Consider the following 21,963-nt stretch of genomic DNA (forward strand, 5'->3'; position numbering starts at 1 on the left):
AGCTTTTTCCTTTCTTGGAACTAGGAATAGTCTGGAGTAGAATCCTTTGCCTTGTTCTGTTATTGGCACTCTTTCCACAGCTCTCATCTTTGTTAGTTGCATTATCTGCTGTAGAGCTTCTGTTTTTGTTTTGGAGGCAGGTTTGGCATTCCTCTTTTGACTGGTAAAGTGTGGAAGTGGAACCGGTATCCTTGGTCTATGGTTTGCAGAATCCACTTGTCTTTTGTGATATAGTGCCAGTTCTTCGAAAATAAGGTTAATTTTCCGCCTAATGGTGCTGCTATTTGTTCCCTGGTAGGCGGAGTTAGAATCAAGTCACTGTGCTGTTGTAGTGGCAGTGGCTGTGTCTGTGCCTCTGTTATTACCTTGCCACTGTCGTCCTCTGTAGGCATCCCCTCTGGATTGATTTCTGCCTCTGGGACGTCTATTCCTGCCCCTTTGGGATCTTGTGGAGTCAGGAAAGGACCAATTTTTGGCAGGCCAGTTCCTGCTAAACCTTGGGGGTTGAACCTGCAAGAAATCTTTAACCGTTTGTACAGATTTTGCCTTTTCTTCCATTTTCTTCATTACCTGCTGGGCAGGTGTACCAAACAAACTGGCTTTATCCATAGGTGCATCTAATAACTTAGCTTTAACATGATCCGGTAAGACCTGTTCCTTCAGTCATGCATGTCTTCTTATCACTGTGCCAGTCATGGCTGATCTAAATGAAGCCTCCAGTGCATCATAGTCACATTTTAAGGAATGGTTACTAACCTGTTGTATGTTATTTACCATTTCTAATATATATTTCTTATCTATAGAGTCATCAGAGGATAGCTTTTTAGTTAACTGATCAAGCATAAACTCTTGGTATTGTATCATGTGAAACTGACAATTTAAAGCTCTAGCTGAGAGAGTAGCGGAGGTGTAAACCTTTTTGCCCCATCTGTCTAAAGACCTGGCTTCCCTTTGAGAAGGAATAGGGTTTTTTGCTGTGGTCGGGCCCACTGCCTTAGGCCCCTGGGATATAGTTTCGGGGTCTGCAAGTGGGGCCTTGTATAAGTGGTGATGAGTGTCTGGAACCCTGTAAAATCTGTCTGGTTTGGCAGGGGCTGGAGGTAAGGAATCTGGTGCAGTGCAGACATCATTAAATGCATCGTCCACAACAGAGAGGACAGGAGGTATAGCTAAAGGCCTGTGTTGTGGGAGGTGCAGAAAAGTCCTAAGTCTTTTTCTGGAATCTGAGAAATTCTGTTCCTGCCATTGGAATTGTTCTCGCATGGCATGTAAGGTTTCCCCGAAGGAGAATTCTTCTGGTGGAGAAGCAGCTGGAATGGATTCTTCAGCATCTGAGTCTTCATAATTGGAGAAATGAGCCTCTGGCTGGTCTGTAATATCCAAGTCCTCCGCGGAATCATCAGAGGACACAGGCTCGGGGGGCTCTGCTCTAGGTCTCTTTTCTGGGGGCTGAGAGGCCCTGTCTGGGTGAGATTGAGATCCCCTAATTAAGGAAATTAAATCTTCTGCCAGAGTAAGCATTTGTGAACTAGAAGTGGGCCTAGTTGAGGGGGGTTTAACAGGCACTGATTTAGTAGATTTGGCTGCTTTAGCCCTGGTAAAGGCCTTAATAGACATGGCTGCAGGAGGCCTAGCAGCACCACGTGCTGGGGTAGAGACATCCAAAGGGATGGTGTCTGATAAGTCACTAGTAACCACTGTAGGTAAGATTTCTGAGGCCGATTCAAGTAAGGTAGCAGGAGCCTCAGTAGTAGTCATTGATTCAGCTGTGCTTTGATCAGTTTTCTCGGTTTCGGCCGAAACCGAGACACTCACGGTTTGCTTAACCATGGTTTCGGCCGAAACCGCGGACCGCGAGTGTCGGTCTTTTTCTTTGCGTTTTTAACAATCTGGGTAGTCGGAGGATCCGACGGCATAATGTACGCAAAATCTGAGCCGAAAAACTGTTCAGCAAACTCCGACCGACGCCTAAGCGTTCGTCGGTTGAATGAGGCACAGGCTGAACAGGCTGCTACGTCGTGGTCTGGGCCTAAACAAGGCAAGCAGTAAGAGTGGAAATCTTTATGAGGTATTTGTTTCCCACAAGTTAAACAGTTATTGACTTTTTCTGACATCGGCTGAGGCAAGAAAGAGTCCCCAACAGGGTACTTAGCTTTTAGAAGTCTTCGAAGTAGTATTCGGAAGTAGTAATCTCTGGATCTGACCGACCGGCACTTGCGAACAGCTTCTGCTTCGGGCGCCACGCGGCAAGAAAGACTGAGGAAAATGGCGTCGGCTGATGCCTTTATACCCGAAGACCAGCAGAGATGACGTCGGGTGAAGTGCGACATCAGCCGAAGCCGGACCCGGACTTTGGAATCCGGCCGACCGAAGGGCTGCCTGACGACAGGACAACCCAGTTGTTATGACTGCAGATGCATCCATGAAGGACATCACCACCCAGGGCCCTCCTACCCCAAAAACCCAGTGCCCTCCTACCAAAAGGGCACTTTTTTCTACAACACCCATTTCTAATAAATAGTTCATCACCTGAGGCAAAAGTAGAATCTGACCTCTGGGAGCTAATGAAATACCTCTGAAGCAGGGTCTTTCTAGAAACTGTAGATTGTATTCCTCTTTCAGAATGTTTAGCACCCATCTGTCCCGAGTAACTGCCTCCTAAATCACTATAAATGCAGACAAGCTTCCAACCAAGTTTTGGGTGAAGGAGGGGGTTAGAGTTGAGGTTGAGGTGGGCTTAAGATAAGGGCAGCCAGTCTCAGTTGTGATTGATCCCTTTGGGGGACCTGACTCTGAGTGCCCTTGGGTTTCTGCTTGTGTTTAACACGTAACTTTTTTTCAGTGCTCAGGTTTTTCCTCCCCTGCCATGCCTGGTGCGTTGTCCCAGGTTAGAGGGCTGCATCTTGGCTGAGAAAAGTACAGTTGTGTACACTTACCATAAATGTAGATGTTCAAGTGTATTCACTGTTGCAGTCATTACATTTGAGTTATCTGCCTGCAGTAGCCCTTGGTTGGCCTGATTAACAAAGTCTTGGGTCCTGTGTCGGTTGCTGTCCCTTCTTCCATGACGTCAGGTCATCAGGGGTATAAAACATGCAGCAGATGCCATTACATCAGTTTTTCTTACCCCAGATGTCAGGTGCCCCCCTAATGGGAAGCAATTAACTCTATAATACAAGGATATACCTCCAACAAAAAAGCAAATACACCAAAAAGCTTTTTGAGCATAGTAAATGAGAGCAGAGGTATAGCCAAAAGAAGAAAGGGGGCTGGAGGGAGAGTAACCAGGACTGCAACAGTGAATACACTTGAACATCTACATTTATGGTAAGTGTACACAACTGTACTATGCTCTTCATGTTTCACTTTTGCAGTCATTACATTTGAGCAGATTCCCAAAGCTAAGGTTGGGAGGAGGAATTTAAATAGAATTAGAACCAGCTTTAAGGCCCTGCATGACTGCAGTGGCAAAACCAGCTCTGGATTTAGAGAAAATTGGCAAATGATAATGCTTGGTGAAAGTATGCACAGAACTCCAGGTAGCAGCTTCGAGTGTGTCTCTTGTAGGGACGCCCCTGAGAAAGGCTGTAGAGGTAGATGCAGCCCTGGTTGAATGGGGCCTGATGCCCTGTGGGATAGGTTTTCCATGGTGCTTATAGCAGAAATGAATGCAGTGGCCTATCCATTTTGAAATGGTTTGCTTTGGAATAGCTTTCCCCTCTGTCCCTGCAGCAAATGCCACTAGCAGTTGTTCAGATTTCCTTTGAGGTTTAGTCCTCTCCAAGTAGAATCTAAGTTGTCTTGCACATCTAAGGAGTGCATTATCCATTCCACTATGTTCTGTGGGTTAGGAAAGAAGGTAGGCAAATGAATGGACTGATTAAGAGCCACACTGGATACCACCTTGGACATGAAGGAGGGATTGGTTCTGAGGGACATCCTGTCCGCATGAAAGATGATGAAAGGCTCCACCGCCATAAGGGCCTGTAATTCAGCTACCCTTCTTGCAGACATGCTTGCTAAAAGGAAAGATGTTTTCCAGGAAAGGAATTTTAAATCTGCAGTAGCAGCTGGCTCGAAAGGAGCAAGAGTGAGTTTCTCCAAGACAAAGTTAAGGTCGCAGGCTGGAGTTGGAGCTCTCCTCGGTGGCCTTAAATTTTTGGCCCCTCTAAGGAACTGCTTGAGCAGTCGGTGAGAGAAGAGGGGATGCTCTGTGCTATAATGAGCTGAAATGGCTGAGGCATGAATTTTGATGGAGGAAAAGGACAAGCCCTTATGAAGCATCTCAGTCAAATACTGTAGAATCTGAGGTAAATTGGGCACTGCTGCGCTCGTCCCCTGAGATTGGTTCTAGGTACAAAATCTTTTCCATTTTGCAGCATAAGATTTTCTGGTACTAGGCCTCCTAGCCTCTAAAATTATATCCATCACTGATTTACTGAGGGGTGGTAAAGGAGAGATTAGGTAAGTAGCCAGTCTGCTAGGTTCAGGGTTTGCAGCTGAGGGTGCAGAATCTGGTTCTCCTGCTGAGACAACAGGGAAGGAGTCTGAGGCAGGTGCCATGGGGCCAAGCGTGACACTGCGCAGGAGGGGGTACCAGTGTTGGCGTGGCCAGTCTGGTGCACTTAAAATAGTCCTTGGCTTGTCCTGTTTGATCTTTAGTAGTACCTTGGAGAGCAGAGGCAGAGGAGGAAAGGCATAAACTGATAATTTTTTCCAGCTGAAGGATAGAGCATCCACTTTCCAAGCTAGTTTGTGGGGAATCACTGTGCAAAATTTGTCCAGTTGATGGTTCTGGGGGGAGGCAAACAGGTCTATATCTGGGCTCCCCCATTTGCTAGTCAACATGTTGAAAATCCTTGGTTCCAGTTTCCACTCGTGTGGGTCCTTTAGGTTTCTGCTTAGTCCATCTGCCAGTGTATTTAGTTTTCCTGGCAGGAATTGAGCTTGTAGATTCACTTGGTAGCTCAAGGCTGTGTTCCACAATGCCATGGCTTATTCTGCAGAAGGGGTAAGAGTGTGACTGTTTATGTACCACCTGTCTGTGGTGTTGTCCGTCTTTACCATTAGTTGTCCTAGACAAATGTGGTCCTTGAAGGCTGTCAGAGCATTCTGTACAGCTAACATTTCCTTTTGATGTGTAGGTGCACTTGACTTGGGCTCCATTTGCCCTGAATGCACTTCTCTGCCAGGTGAGCCCCCCCATGCATAGTCTGATGCGCCTGTTGTTAAGGTTTGGGCAGCAGGGGGTAGTGTGAATGGTAGTCCCTTGTTTTGGTGGCAGGCCTCTGCCCACCAAAGGAACTCTAGGTGTAGGCAAGGTATGATAGGAATAATCGTTTCTAGATCCTGTGAATGTTGACACCATAGGCTTTTGGGATACCACTGCAGTTTCCTCATATGCAGCCTTGCATATGGAATTAGAAGAATGCAGGAGGCCATGAACCCCACGGCTTGCAGTATTTGCCTTGCAGATAAATGGGTTTTTGTGGCCACTTGTTTGAAGTAGGTTGTCAAATGAGTGTTTCTCTGGCGTGAGGAAAGGCATCTGGGAAGTTGTACTCAAGCTTGCTCCCAGGAATATAACTTGTTGACAGGGTACCAGGTGTGATTTCTTTCCGTTTATGGTCTACCCCAGGCAAGTCAGTACCCTTTGAACAAATGCCAGATGATTCAAAAGAGTGTCCTGGCTTTCTGCCTGAATTAGACAATCGTCCAGGTATGGATATATCTGAATATTTCTTTGCCTGCAGAATGCAGTGACTGGAGCTAGGCACTTTGTGAATACCCTAGGCGCAGTAGATAAGCCAAAGGGCAGTGCAGAGAACTGACAAGTGCATGTAGCTTGCTTTGAAGCATAGGTATCTTCTGCAAGACTCCTGACAGGGATGTGCTGGTATGCTTCTTGAAGTCTAGTGTTGCCAACCATGCATCTTTGCTAGCATAGGAAGCAGCTGGTGAAGAGTCAGCATCTTGAATTTTGGAATCACCAGAAAGGTATTTAAAGTAGAAAGGTCCAGGATAGGACACTGTGTATTGCCTTTTCTGGGTACCAGAAAAAGTCTTGAGTAGAAACCTTGTCCCTTTTCCTCTTCTGGTACCAAATGAATAGCCCCATGCTTGAGAGAGAGAGTACTTGATTGTATGCCTCTGCCAACTGATTTGGGGGGTAGGTCTGGCCACCCACTTGGTGTTGGTAAGGTGGGGAAGTGAAATCTGTATCCTTGGGACACTATTTAAAACCCATTTGTTGAGTTCCCAGTTTTTGGCCTGCAGACCAATCTTTCCACCTAAAGGAGCATTCAGTTGGGAAGTGCTTGGAAGTTTTAAAAGCAAGACATTGAGACAGTTTTCCATAGGGGGGAGTCTTACTACTCCCCGATTTGGGAGCAGAAACCCCCCCACTGCTTAGTCTTGTGTATCCCCTGGGGCTAAAACCTGGGGTTTCTGTTGTGTCTGGGTTTGGCTTGAGAAGACCAGTAAGGGGCTGGAAAGCACCAATTTTTAGAGGGCCAGTGCCTAGTAAATCTAGGAGGCTGAACTTGTAAGAAATCTTTAACAGTTTGCATAGCTTTAGCTTTATCTTCCATCTTTTTAAGAACTTCCTCAGCCTTGTTGCCAAACAGCCGGTCCTGATTTAAGAGAGCATCCAACAATTTAGCTTTAACATGATCAGGCAAAGACTGCTCCTTAAGCCAAGAATGCCTTCTGAGCACAGACTCAGTAACAGCGGGCCTGCAAGAGGTCTCTAATGAATCAAATCCACATTGCAAAGTATTTTTTCCAGCCTGTTCAGCAGAATGCATTAAATCCTGTGATTCTTTATTTTCCGCACAGTCAGGAATCAACATAATTTTCTGTTTAACCAATCCAATAACATGTTGCTGATACTTTAACAAATTAAACTGGCAGTTTAAAGTCCTAATGGCCAAGGTTGCAGAAATGTAAACCTTCTTACCCCATCTATCCAGCGTCCTGAAGTCTCTATCAGAAGGGGTAGGATTTTTAGCAGTAGAGGCCTTAATGCCCTTGGGTCCCTGTGAAATGGTCTCTGGATCCACAATAGGATTTCTAAAAAAACATCTTGTGTGAATCGGGAACCCTGTAATACCTGTCAGGTTTTCTGGGAACAGGAGGCAAAGAATCAGGGGCCAAACTAGATTCTGAAAAAGCATCAACAATGTCTAGTACAGGAGGAATAGCTAAAGGCCTATGCTGAGGCAGGAGTAAGAAATCCCTAAGCCTCTTTTTTGAATCGGAAAAATCCTGGCTTTCCCCAGTGGAAATGCTCCCCTAGAGTAATGCAAGGTTTCACCAAAAGAAAAATCCTCTGGAGGGGAAGCAGAGGGAATAGAGTCCTCTGCGTCAGAATCCTCATAAGTAGATAAGGGCAAATCCAGATCATCAGAAGAATCAGAAAAATCAGAATCCTGGTCAGAAGATTCAAAAACAACTTCAGTCCTAGGTCTCTTAGAAGGGGGAGGTTGGCTTCCCCTGATGTTTTTTAGGCATAGAGGCCTGAGCTTGCAGCCTGGGCGTCATTCTTTTAGGCATGGTTCAAAATTTAGGCCTAAATGAGGAAGGAGGCATCAGTTTAATATGCACGTCTTTAGGCCTGAATACACCCTCAGAAGCCGGTGCCTGCACAGCAGCTCCGGAACCCACCCAAGGTAGAGACATCCGCGGGTTCCATAGTTGAAGCATCTTGTGGCAAAGCGGACTCCAAATGGGTCTTAGTAGAGGCCTGCGAATCAGAAGTAGTGGGTATCAGGGGCTGCAAAAGCACCTCACTGAGTACCGGCAAACTGGCAACTGGCTTAGGAGAAGCACAGTCAGCAGTTTTGGACCTCGGCGGCCTGTCTCTGTCTTTATCTTTGCGTTTTTTCAAAATCCTGGTAGTCAGATGGCTAACCAACAACATTTCTGGATAATTAAACCGAGAACCGAAATATTTAGAGGCAAAAATGTACCGACGACAGATAGTGCGCTGATTAAATAAAGCACAAAACCGACAGCAAGGTATGTCGTGGTCAGGGCCTAGGCACGGACTACAGTACGAATGAAAATCTTTATGAGGTATTTGCGTTCCACAAGTAATGCAGTTAACTTTTACTGACATTGGTAAGGAGCAAGAAAAAGTTTCCCCAACGGGGTACTTAGCTTTAGTTGAAGACTTCGGTTCTGAAACTCGAAAACAAAAATTTCGGGAGTCGGACGACCGGCACTTGCAAATAGCTTCTGTTTCAGGCACCGCAAGGCAAGAAAGACTGATGTAAAGGCATCGGCTGCATGTTTTATACCCTTGACGACCTGACGCCATGGAAGAAGGGACAGCAACCGACGCAGGACCCAAGACTTTGTTAATCAGGCCGACTGAGGGCTACTGCAAGTAGATAACCCACATGTTTTATCTTTGCGTTTGCGTCCCCCATGGGCAAACCATTTGGGGTTGGGAGGGTGGCCTAATGGTCAAGGTCTTTGCCTTACAAATACAAGGTGCAGGGTTGGAGTCTCACAAGGGATACTTGGCTAAGCTTAAAATGGCTCGCAAGGGCAGTTAGCTTAGTACGAACCTATGAACCTATGAACCTATGTAATGACTGCAACAGTGAAACACGAAGAGCATCTCCTGTTGTACCTAGGAACAATGGCCTGAAAAATCTGCCTAACAAATGGTTAGTTCTACCCTTCTCCTCTAGCTTCCCATACACTTTTTGTACAGGGAATCCAAAGAGGAAATCCTTGCATAAAAAAGGGCATTAAGGACCCTGGACTTCACACTGTCTAGTGGATGGGGGATTCCTCAACCAATTATATCTCTTAATGACTGACACAGTGACTGTTCACCTGCGGGTTGCATCTACATCACAGCTACATTTCTTGGAGTGCTTGGTCATCTGGTTAAGAAAGTTCATAAAGGTTCCACCAACTTCTGTTTCAGGTCTTTATTTTCAATCCCCTCTAACTTGCTCCTCATCTACTCCAACAAGGTCTGCTTGTAAAATAGCATGTGAGGCTGGCAGTTTAAAGCCCTAAAAGCCAGGGAATTAGCAGTGTACATTTTTCCCAAAAACAATCTGCTCTCCTTTACCATTTAAGATGTGAATCCTATTTGGAGCAAAAGCTACTCCCTTGCTAGGATCCAGCTACACCACATATGAACCAACTAAAAGACTTCTATATATCCTCAACTCTATAAAACCAGTCAGGCTTCCTAGAAGTAGCAGGAAGAGGAGTCAAGCTTCAAGGATGCATTTTCAAAGACATTCTCTAAAGTTTCCCTCACCGGAGGAAAAGCTAGGGAGTTTAGGTTCAAGGGGAACCAGTAAGGTCCTATACCTTTGTTGGGCTTCACCATACTTTTTGGAATCCCTTTGAAAGGTCTCTTTCATTTTGTGGACAGTGTCCCCAAAGGAGAAGTCCTCTAGTAGGGAGGCAGAGGACAAGGGGTCTTCAGTGTCAAACAGGCTATGGCCTCAGCTACTGGGAACCTGCCAACAAAGGTCAGTTCATCAGATTCAAAATAAGAAGAGTTAGATTCTACCACAAAGGGATCCAACTTTCTCTTTATAGAAGGAATTCTGGACAATGACAGCATAGCTAGCTTAGGCCTCTTAGGTTTCAAGTAAGGCATCAGGTTTTGACTAAAGGAACCACTGAATCTGAGGATGGAGACCAGGCAGTAGGTTAGGCCAAGGCACTGCCTGACTTAGGCTTAGACAAGCTGGACAGCACCTACTTAAAACTGCAGTTCTTTTTGCCTGCTATGCTCAGAGATGGTCACCACTGAGACCTCAGGCAAGAAACCAGATCAATATAATCCCAGAGAACTTCAAGAACATATATTCTAGGGATCCTGCCAGAAATCAAAATGCATGCCCAAGAGGCTGAAGGATCTCCCTGTCACCGAGGGTATGTCAAGAAATGTTGGTTCAAGAGAAAGTACAGTTGTGTACACCTACCATAAATGTAGATGTTCGAGTGTCTTCACTGTTGCAGTCATAACTGTGGGGTGTTCCTGCCGGCAGGCAGCCCGAGGTCGGCCAGAATCCCAAAGTCTGGGTCCGGCATCGGCTGCACCAGCAAGCACCCTTGACGTCAGAACGCAGGGGTATAAAGCTGACAGCCGACACCATCTTCTCCAGTCTTTCTTGCCCCAGATGTCAGAAGTCCCCCCAAAAAAAACAAAAAAAGGTGTCCAAAAAGGAAACACAAATACACCACAAAAGAAGAGGAAGATAAGAGGGGATAGGTGGGAGGGAAACATCGACTGCAACAGTGAAGACACTCGAACATCTACATTTATGGTAGGTGTACACAACTGTACTATGTTCTTCGTGTTTCACTGTTGCAGTCATAACTGTAGGGTGGAATCCCAAAGCTGTGAAGAGGGAGGAGGTTATGTAGAAGAGGGGGCAGCCAGAAGGCCCTGCAAAACAGCAGAGGCAAAACCTGCCCTAGACTTAGAATACAAAGGGAGATTATAGTGCTTAGAAAAAGTATGCACTGAACTCCAAGTGGCAACTTCCAAAATGTCCTTGGTAGGAACTCCTCTGAGAAAAGCTGCTGAAGTGGCAGCTGCTCTAGTAGAATGACTTCTAACAGTACCAGGAATCTGCTTCCCAAAGTGAGAGTAACAAAACCTTATCCCATGGGCAATCCATTTGGAAACAGTTTGTTTAGAGATAGCCTTGCCTAGAGAACTGGAGGCATAAGAAATAAGCAACTGATCAGATTTTCTGAAATCTTTAGTTCTGTCCAGGTAGAACCGTAGCTGTCTGTGTACGTCCAATGAATGCAAAATCCTCTCCCCTTTGTTTTGAGGATTCGGAAAGAAAGGAAGGTGTATAGTCTGATTTAAAGCCACTTTAGAAATCACCTTAGGCATAAATGTAGGATTGGTCCTCAAGGCAACTCTGTCTTGGTGGAAAATAAGGTATGGTTCCACAGCCATGAGAGCTTGTAACTCTGACACCCTTCTGGCAGAAGTCAAAGCTAATAAAATAGCTGTCTTCCAGGATAAGAACTTGATATCCGAAGCAGCAGCAGGCTCAAAAGGAGGTAAAGTAAGCTTCTCCAAAACATAATTAAGATCCCAAGCAGGAACAGGAGTAGTTCTGGGAGGTCTTAAATTCTTAGTCCCTCTCAAGAATTGTCTCACCAGCTGGTGAGAGAAAATGGGGGGATCAGTGTTGTAATGAGCCGAGATAGCAGAAGCATGGATTTTAATGGAAGAAAAGGAGAGGCCTTTAAGCAAAAGGTCAGAGAGGTAAAGTAAAATGGAAGAAATGTCAGGAAGGAGATGATCAGAACCTCGATCCCGCATCCAAATACAAAATCTTTTCCATTTAGAAGCATAAGATATTCTAGTGCTAGGGTGCCTAGCTTCTAAGAGAACATCCAAAACTTGTTTGGGTAAAGCAGAAGGAATCAAAGGGCCTTGTAGAGCCAAGCTGCCAGGCAAAGAGTCTTGATTTGAGAGTGTAGCATCTGACCCTGATGTTGGGACAGAAGAGAAGGAAACAGAGGCAGAATCCATGGAGGTTCCAAGAACAGGTGTCTTAAAGTTGGATACCAAAACTGTCGAGGCCAATTTGGAGCTATCAGAATGATAATCCTGGGTTTGTCCTGTTTTATTTTCGGTAGTACCCGAGGCAGAAGAGGAAGAGGAGGGAAGGCGTATCCCGAAAGATTCCTCCAGCTGAAAGACAGGGCATCCACTTTCCAAGCTGTTTTGTGGAAGGACCTGGTGCAAAAGAGAGGCAGCTGATGATTGAGATGGGATGCAAACAGATCTATCTGAGGACAACCCCAAACTGCCGTAATCCTGCTGAATACGTTGGGGTCTAGCATCCATTCGTGATGATCCAAAAGATTTCTGCTTAGGCTGTCTGCTAAGAGATTCTGTTTTCCTGGAATGAACTGAGCTTGAAGATGCAGATTCAGATTTAGAGCTGTGTCCCATAAACTCATGGCTAATCTGCAAAGGGGGTATGAGTGAGAACCTCCCTGCTTGTTTATATACCACATGACTGTGGTATTGTCTGTGCGAATCAGAAGATGTCCTGGTTGCAAAAGATTCTGGAAGGCTAGAAGAGCATTTTGGACCGCCAACATTTCCTTCAAGTTGATGTGCCAGGGTAGATGCTTCTTTGTCCAATACCCCTGCTGGCAATTGTTTAGGTAATGAGCTCCCCAAGCATAATCCGAGGCGTCTGTGGTTATGATCTGAGCAGGAAGAGGTAGACGAAAGGGATTCCCTTCGTTTAAAGCACAAGCCCTGGACCACCAAAGGAACTCTTTTTGGAGACAGGGAATCAGAGGTATCATTGTTTCCAGGCTGTGGTAATGCTGAGACCAGACACTCTTTAGGTACCATTGAAGTTTTCTCATATGAAGCCTTGCATTTGGAATCAGCAGGATGCAAGAAGCCATGTAGCCCAAAGCCTGCAGGAATTTCCTTGCAGTGAGCTGAGTTAAAGTAGCCAAGGTCTTGAAAATTGATGCCAGCTGTACTTGTTTTTCTGGAGTAAGGAAGGCCCTTTGTAAGCTTGTGTTTAGAAGAGCCCCCAAAAAGATCATTTGTTGAGAGGGGATCAGATGTGACTTTTTTGTGTTCACTGAAAATCCCAGTAGTAGAAGACGCTGAACAAACTGCAGATGTTGAAGTAAAAGATCTTTGCTGTCTGCCTGAATAAGGCAGTCATCCAGGTAGGGGTAAATTTGAATTCCTTGGAGTCTGCAATAAGCTACTACTGGAGCCAGACACTTGGTAAAGACTCTGGGCGCAGTAGATAAGCCAAAGGGCAGTACAGAGAATTGAAAGTGTCTCGAACCTGCCTTGAATCTGAAGTATTTTCTGCATTCCTGTCTGATGGGAATGTGTAAATAGGCTTCCTTCAAGTCCAATGTCACCATCCAAGCATCTTGGGAGAGCATGGGAAGAAGTTGTTGCAGAGTAAGCATCTTGAATTTTGGGATCTCCAGGAAGGTATTTAACACTGAGAGGTCCAGAATAGGTCTCCATGAGTTTTGTTTTCTTGGAACCAGAAATAGTCTGGAGTAAAAACCTTTTCCCATCTCTGGAAGTGGAACAGGTTCGATGGCTTTCATGACCAATAAGGCGTCCACTTGATTTAAGGCCTCTGACCATTGATGTTTTGGCAGATCCGGCCAACCCAAAGACCTTGGCAGAGTATGAAAGTGGAATTTGTAGCCTCTTAAAATCACGTCTAAAACCCATTTGTCCTGGGTAATATGAGTCCAATTTTGGTAGAAAAGAAAAAGTTTTCCTCCGAGAGGGGCTTCCAGGCAAGGAGGACCTGTAGCCCAACTGAGAGAGTCATTGAGTCTGCTTCTTTTGAGATTGAGATCTGTCTTCTCCCCTTCTAGGTGAAGAAGCAGTCCATTGTCTGGACCTGTAAGAGGCCTGAGCCTGTCCTCGACCTCTGGAGCATCTATATCTTCCCCTTTGAGGCCTGTCAGACGTGGGAAAGGACCAATTTTTGGAGGGCCAATTTCTAGAAAATCTAGGAGGCTGAACTTGCAAAAAATCTTGAACAGTCTGCATAGACTTTGCTTTCTCTTCCATCTTTTTAATAACCTCCTCAGCCTTGGACCCAAATAAAACATCATGCTGAACAGGAGCATCTAACAGTTTAGCCTTAACCTGTTCAGGTAAATTCTGCTCACGAAGCCAAGCATGTCTCCTGATAACAGTACCAGAGGCTGCGGCCCTGCAAGAAGCTTCCAAAGCATCAAAACCACAATGTAAACTATGTTTGCTAACTTGTTCAGTTGCATGCAATACATCCTGTAATTCCTTGTCCTCTGCACAAGCAGGAAAGGTAGAGAGCCTTTGCTTTAGAACAGACAAAAGAAATTGCTGATACTTGAACATGTGAAACTGGCAATTTAAAGCTCTAATAGAAAGGGTAGCAGAAGTGTAAACCTTTTTGCCCCACCTGTCCAAGGCACGGGAATCCTTTTCAGAGGGAATAGGATTTTTAGATGAAGCGGCCTTTGCAGCCCTAGAACCCCGAGAAATGGTTTCAGGATCAGCTGAAGGATTCTTAAACAAGAACTGATGGGAGTCAGGGACTCTGTAAAATCTATCAGGCTAAGAAGGAGCAGGCGGCAAAGAATCAGGATTTAGGTTAGCTTCAGAAAAGGCATCATCCACAATATCAAGTACAGGAGGAATAGCCAAAGGTCTATGCTGAGGGAGAAGGAGAATTTCCCTAAGTCTCTTCTTGGAAGCAGAATAATCCTGACCTTCCCAATGAAAATGCTCCCTCATCTCATGTAAAGTTTGCCCAAAAGAGAAATCTTCAGGGGGGGAAGCAGAGGGAATAGAGTCCTCTGCATCAGAATCCTCATAAGGAGGAAAAGAATAATCCTGGTCAGAGGAAGAGACAGAAGACACAGAAGCCTGATCAGAAGAATCATAAGGAATATCCTGTCTAGGCCTTTTTTTCAGGAGGGGGGGGGGGTGAGAACCCCTAATCATTGTAAGTAAGTCTTCAGCCATCCGAAGTAATTGCTTCTGGGACTTGGGAGCTGTATCCGAGGCAGCTTGTGAAGAAACCCTTGGTTTAACAGAAGTCTTTGACTTTGCCTTTGTAGAAATAGTAATATTAGAAGGCCTGAAAACCCCCTCAGAAGTCGGTACCTGCACAGCGGTTCCGGACGCATCTGAAGGAGCGACGTCCGAAGGTCCTGCAGCAGATAAAATACTGGGCCTAGAAGGCTCCCCATGGGAGTCCGTGTCGGCCATCGGTTCTGAAGTGGCGGACGACAGGGGCTGCAAAAGCGCCTCACTGACTACCGCCAAACCCGAAGCTGGCTCCGGCTGCAAAATATCATGTTTGGACCTCGGAGGCCTATCCTTGTCTTTGCGTTTTTTCTGAATTCCGGTTGTCAGTAAAGAATCCGACGACATCCTATAATTAAATCGTCTACCGAAGTAGTTCAAGGCCCAATCGTACCTACGCTTGATAGTGCGAGAATTAAACCTGGCACAGAAGCGACAGCAAGAAACGTCGTGGTCAGGGCCTAAGCAAGGTAGACAGTAAGAGTGGAAATCTTTATGAGGTATTTGTTTCCCACACGATATACAATTATTAACTTTTTCTGACATTGGAGGAGCAAGAACAAAGTTTCCCCAACGGGGTACTTAGCTTGAGAAGAGAAGTAAAAAACTTCGGACCGACAACAATCAAAGCACGTTGTCTGAAAAACGCCAACCAACGACTTGCGAGCTGCTTTCCACCGCACGGCAAGAAAGACTGGGGAAGATGGCATCGGCTGTCAGCTTTATACCCCTGCGTTCTGACGTCAGGGTGCTTGCTGGTGCAGCCGACGCCGGACCCAGACTTTGGGATTCTGGCCGACCTCGGGCTGCCTGCCAGCAGGAACACCCCACAGTTATGACTGCAACAGTGAAACACGAAGAACATCATGCCAGATACTAATGTTGTGTGCGACTACATGGCAGTCTCACCACAGGTCTCAGCTACAAAAGCACCTCACCTAGTAGAGAACCACAGAACTATGGAAACCCAGAATCACCTCACCTAGCAGAGAACCACAGAACCATGGAAACACAGAATTGTCTGTGACGTCCTCCATTTCTTTTCTCTTCTCCATCTTTTCTAAAGGCTTCTTTTTTGGAGGTAGACACCCACATGTTTCAGATGATGCCATAACAGCCCTAAACCAGATTATTTTCTGGCAGTGAACTCTAGGAGGGAATGTTGGCAATGGATTATGTACATTGGGATGGGAAGACTTCCACTGGAGACAGAAATCTGTGTCATGCTTTGGTCCAAGTCCAAAAGACACTCTGTGATACTCATAACATGGTACTTTACCACAGGCCAGGCAGTTAAGTTTAGTTGCAATTTCTTCCAAGCTACATTCTGTACCAGACATTAGCTACCATTATGCATGCAACAATAAGGAAACCTGCAGGATTCTTATCTGCCCTCAGAAAGAATTTAGCCAACTGACAGAGTATGCATACTGTTGACATACTAATGTGAGAGCATGACAAGAAAGATCTGAAGATGTCGTCAGCCGACACAACCTTTACACTACTGATGTCTTTATGTTGGAAGTAGGGCCTATGCTGAAGACCTGGGTGAGTTACCTACAAGGTAAGATACCCCAAACGTAAGCGCAACATTCTGGACATGCCATACCAAAAGTGACACACAAATTGAGAAATGCAAAATTAAGAGACTGTGGCTATAGTAGGAGTGATCATCACCCATCTCTCTGGTGCATCAGACACAAGTAGACAGGGCAGCAGATAAATTGTTGTGCATACACTCCAGGAAGAGGGGAGTTGCACTTACACTTTTACAATGCCCACTCCATTACACCATACACCACTAAACATTACAAAAGGAATATGGTGTGTAGTTCTGTAGACCCTTCAAAGAAAAAGATGTGATACATCTAGAAACTTCCACAGGAAAGCCACAAAGATCATCATGGGATGGTGATATGAAAAGCAATGGTGGGAATAGAGATATGAGGGTATGGCATACTGTGCAAGATGCTACAAGAGAAAAATAAAGGAGACAGAGAAGGAAGGATCAAGCATAGCTGAAGGTACTATCTAATCTGGACTTGAGAAAATATTTTTTCGCTGAGAAAGCTGCAGATCCTTTTAACAGAATGCTGACTGGGGAGTTATAAACCCGTATGAGACTTCACAAGAACAAGGGACAGCTGGAAGAGTTTGGCTAATCCAACATGGAAGGAGACAACATTACAAATCGGGAAACTTGAAGAAATCTGTCCCTGTGTGTCATCTTATGCAATATAACAATGAAATTACATTTGCCTAGATCACTCCCCAAATCAGGCGACTATGAAGTATGCCAAATTTAAAAAAATGCAAGCTAGTTATACTGATGCAGGGACAGCTCTACTTCAGACAACTTTACTATGTTGTGGAAAGTATTTTTTTTTCTCATTTCTGTATGTGGTTTTACTCCAAAATATAGTTTGTTAATCTACCAACGAGATCACTACCCAGGTTTAGAGCACATACAAGCAAAGATTCTAGAGGAGTAAGGAAAGATGTTACTTACCCAGTCCGGGCCATGAGGGGAGAGCAGTGATTCCCACTTCAAATCCACAGTCCTCTGCTGGGCGTCATGGCGAGTGTAGTGAGTGCACACCAAAGGGAGCCTTCATGCTGTCCCATCTTTCACCTGTATGCAAAAGACAACAGGAATAGATTACAATGTCAAATAAAACACCAGAGCTACTTCTTGAAAAAAAATGTTGTTAAAAAATACAAAAAAAGTCACACGACAAATTATGTCAAAATTACTCTACCACATTATGATTTTGACTGAAATCCGCTAAAATGAGGGTTCAGACATTAACACCTTTTTTTGTCTTTTATTGCTCTCGTCACTCGCAACAACAGCCTCCTGCAAATTCACAAGAATGTAGATCCCCTCAAAGAGCTCCACTGTTCAGCTATCACAGAAGAGTTTCTGAATACTTAAACTATGCCTGTTTCAAGGCACCTTGCCACACTATACTTTATAAAAAATCGACCTGAAAGGAAGCCCCCAAGATGCAGACGGGAGGGGAATTCCTTGTTATTGGTGGCAGTCTTCTCTAGAAAGCTGTGTAATAGGTACTGGTAAGATAAGGTACTGAGTAAAGGTATATGCCCAAAAAGGTAGGCCTGAATAAAATGATTGGCAAAAAATGTTTACACAGACAAAATAGGAAAGGGTGTGACCAGTGTCAGATTCCTTAGCAAGGCATGGAACATGGGATTGCTGATGAAAAACTATATGGTCTACTTAGTGCATGTCCGCCCTTTGACAAATGTATCAAAAGCCCACCAGACAGATCCCCAAAAAAGTGAATGTAGGAGGAATAGTAGTCTGATAGCAACCTGCAGACCACAGGTAATTATGCTATGGGTTAAAAATGAATGCCCCCATTTTCCCCAGGGAGGTTAAGTTATCTGCCTTTGCCAGCAAATAGCAGTTATAGGAATGGTAAGTCAAGATATGCTCTTTTAAGTATAATGGATCAGAGCACCTAAGTTTTAAGGGAGTTAAAGGAAGGGATTACATTTTTGAAGTGCTTTGTCTCATGTCTCAACACACCTAAGGTAGAATGATGTCTTATAATGCAGAACTCCTCTGTCAAGTCTGATGTCTTAATTTTACCCAAAATGTTTTCCCCAAAAAGTGAGGAATGCTCAGTAGAACATCAAACTATAGCATTATTCAAAGCAGTCTTAAGTTTAAGAAACATAAGAAGTGAGGAATGCTCAGTATAACATCAAAAATAGCACTATTCAAAGCAGTCTTACATCTAAGAAACATAACACTCATGGATTTTCTCATGAAAGCAAAAACAGAAAATGAACTTTCCATCATCAATACTATTTTATAAAGTAAACAAAAGCATCTGCTGAACATATGATAAAAAATAAAAATAAATAAATAAAACATGCACAGGGAACTAATGGCTCTGCTAGACAGAGGCACAGGGAACTAATCTAAGGGGGCGGCGAAAGCCAACACATTCTGGCTAGGCTTACAGATGCCCCCGGGCAGATAGCCTAGAACTTACCTATGAACCTATACACAAATGGAATAAAAACAACACTTGCCTATGGAGACCGGGCACAGTGTACACTAGAAACAAAATGTTCTTAATGCAATGATTTCTCTGGATTTTTAGTTCCATTCTAATTACATGAAGGACAAGAACACCCAGGATGCAGCTTGGCTGTGACAACTTGCAAAGATATCTATCCCCTCTTCATTACCCATAATTAGAAGTTATGTACCTACCATAACGTTCCATGTTAGTTGTCTTCTCTCGCCTTCTTTCTTGCTGGATGGGTTCGGAGCCGATCCTCGGCTCCGACTCGGCACTTGCTTTAGCTTGAGAACACCTTTTACCAGCTCGAGGCAACCCTATATCCCATGATGCAAGGCGGAACTACCTCAGATCTCGTTTGGTAGCTAACCTACCCTGCTAAAGACTATCCTAACAATTAGGAACACAAGTTCCTAATAGAAGTCCTCATATGAAGGCTCAGGAGGAAAACAACCTAATAGGAACTCTTCAAGATCTGTCCAGGCCAGGGGGAAGGAGGGAGGGACGCAAGAAAGAAGGCGAGAAGACAACTAACATGGAACGTTATGGTAGGTACATAACTTCTAAATGTTAAGTTGTCAATCTCGCCTTCATTCTTGCTGGATGGGACCGCGTCCCTAGCACCTGTATCCCGGGTGGCTCAATGGAACAGACTCTTGAGAACTGTGGAACCAAAACTGGCCCTATCTCTGGAGGCCAAGTCCAACTTGTAATGAGAGACAAAGGTATGAGGCGTAGCCCAAGTAGCTGCTGCACAAATGGTATCAATGGGTAGTCTATCCTGAAAAGCTGCAGAAGTGGATAGACTCCTGGTTGAGTGTGCTTTTGGTTTAGAAGATAGCTGTTTGCCTCTGAGAGAGTACACATAGGAAATGGTGGAAGGCAACCATCTGGATAAGGTCACTTTAGAAACTGGAAGACCTATCCTGTTTTCTGCATAGGAGACAAATAATTGGTCCGATTTTCTGAATTGTTTAGTTCTATGCAAATAGTACCTGAGCTGACGATGGACATCCAAAAATGCAGTTTCTGTTCAGCTCTGTCGGAATAGTTTGGGAAAAAGACTGGTAGATCTATAGATTGGTTAATATTGGTTTGAGACACGACTTTGGGGAGAAAGGAAGGGTTAGTTCTTAATGATACCCTGTCCTTATGAAAAACCAAATAAGGGGAACGAATGCAGAGAGCTTGAATCTCGAAACCCTTCTTGCAGAAGTGACAGCCAGTAAAAATATAGTTTTCCAGGTCAATAACTTCAAAGAACATGAAGCAGACGGTTCAAGGAGGTAGTATCAAGGATGCCAACATTAAGTTTAGATCCCATTGCGGAGGAGGATGCTTTATAGGTGGTTTTAGGAGAAAAACTCCTCTCAGAAAGGCCTTGCATAATCTATGAGACATAATGTTATTGTCATGCAAGCCAACATGATACTTGGAAATAGCAGCCAGTTGTACTTTGACTGTAGATGACGAGGATCCTGAATGAAAAACCTCCGCCAGGAAATCTAAAACAGAATGTACAGGAGCAGTAAAGGGATCAATATTTCTGGAATTTGCCCAAATAGAAAAACGTCGCCACTTGCTAGCATAAACAGTCCTAGGGGACGACTTCAAAGAAGACACTAAAATGTCTCTGACTGAGTCAGAAATCATCGGTAGCCTGGCTAGGGAAGGAAGTGGAGCAACCAAGCAGTGAGGTTGAGAGAATGAATGGCCCGGTGCTGCTGACCCGACTGGTGGATCAAGAGATCCGGAACTGGGTCCAGATGCCAGGGCTGCACCAGAAGGTGACGATGCAGAGACGGAAACCAAATTTGTCGAGGCCAATATGGGGCAATGAGGATCAACTTGGCTCTCAAAACGGTGGCTTTCTGAATGACTTGTGGAATCAAGGGAAAGGGGGGAAAAGCGTACAGAAGTCCCCGGGGCCAATCCTGGGTTAGAGAGTCTCTCAGGGGTTGGCCTGGAAGGGGAAAGAGAGTGAAAAAATCGAGGCACTTGTTGTTTTGAGGAGTAGCAAAAAGATCGCAACAAGGAGTGCCCCACTTCAGAAATATCTGATCCACTACAGATTGATTGAGAGACCACTCGTGAGGCATCAGAATGGATCTGCTCAGCCTGTCCGCCAATAGGTTGGACCTGCCGGGGATGTGCGTTGCTCAGAAACCGCTGAGAAGAGATCGCCCATTGCCAAAGTCTGAGAGCTTCTCGACATAAAGGATAGGACCTGGTCCCGCCCTGTTTGTTGATGTACCAGACCACGGACATGTTGTCCGTTCGTACTGCAATAGTCCCCGTGGGAGGAAAGTCGTTGAGGGCTTGCAACGTTAAAAGCACTGCTCTCATCTCCAGGACATTTATGTGCAGATGGTATTCTATGGGTTGCCACGTCCCGTGGACCATCCTGCCCTGAAAATGCCCCCCCCACCCGATCAGAGAGGCATCCGTAGTGACTGTGGCAACTGGAGGAGGGGGAATAAAGGGTCGGCCCTGATGAAGAAGAGGGGAAGATATCCACCAGTTCAGATGAGCTCTGCACGACTGTGTGACTAAGATTTCGTGCCTCATCAGAAGACTGTGGTACGACCACTGCGTGAATAGCATCCACTGCAGAAGACGCATGTGGAAGCGAGCCAGTGGTAGAAGAACAATGGCCGCAGCCATAAGACCTAGAACCTTCAGTATAAATCTGGCTTTGATCTTGTTGCTTTGCAATAGAATCCGAGCAATTTTTGGATGTCCAGAATTCTTTGATCTGTTAGTCTGGCTAACATTTTGACGGTGTTTAATTCTGCGCCTATAAAGGAGATAGATTGGCAAGGCAGCGGAGAAGATTTTTCGAAATTTACTGAAATTCCCAAACTCCTGCAAAGCTGTAGAGTGTAGTCTCTGGACTGAAGAAGCTGACACTTGGTGGTGGCGGAGAGGAGCCAGTCGTCCAAGTAGGGAAACACCTGGAATCCTTGACGTCTCAGATGAGCTGTGACCACTGCCATGCATTTGGTAAACACTCTGGGGGCTGAAGTGAGGCCAAAGGGCAGTGCTCTGAATTGGTAATGACTGGTCCCTAGCCGAAAGCGGAGAAACCTTCTGGAGCGTCTGTGAATCTTTATGTGATAGTACGCATCCTGAAGGTCTATAGAGCATATCCAGTTGTCCTTGCCCAGAAATGGCAGAATGGACTGAAGCGTGACCATCCGGAATCTTGCCTTCTTGACAAATCTGTTTAGATTGCTCAGGTCTAATATTGGTCTCCAATCTCCCGTCCTTTTGGGGACCAAAAGAATCTCAGTAGACGCGGATCCTACCTGG

At 45.1% G+C, this 21,963-nt stretch overlaps 1 protein-coding gene across 1 annotated transcript in view; it reads right to left on the reverse strand.

The window, feature by feature from the left end:
- Nucleotides 1-21,963, reverse strand: part of LOC122806397 (fibroblast growth factor receptor substrate 2-like) — a 474,993-nt gene that overhangs the window by 340,201 nt on the left and 112,829 nt on the right. Inside the window, exon 2 of the mRNA XM_044076763.1 lies at nucleotides 17,103-17,225. The gene's annotated coding sequence lies outside the window, so the exon portion shown is untranslated. The remainder of the gene's footprint in view (nucleotides 1-17,102; nucleotides 17,226-21,963) is intronic.

The sequence above is a fragment of the Protopterus annectens genome, chromosome 7.part0 (genome assembly GCF_019279795.1).
Source record: "Protopterus annectens isolate FY-2018-M chromosome 7.part0, PAN1.0, whole genome shotgun sequence".
Lineage (NCBI taxonomy): Eukaryota > Metazoa > Chordata > Ceratodontiformes > Protopteridae > Protopterus > Protopterus annectens.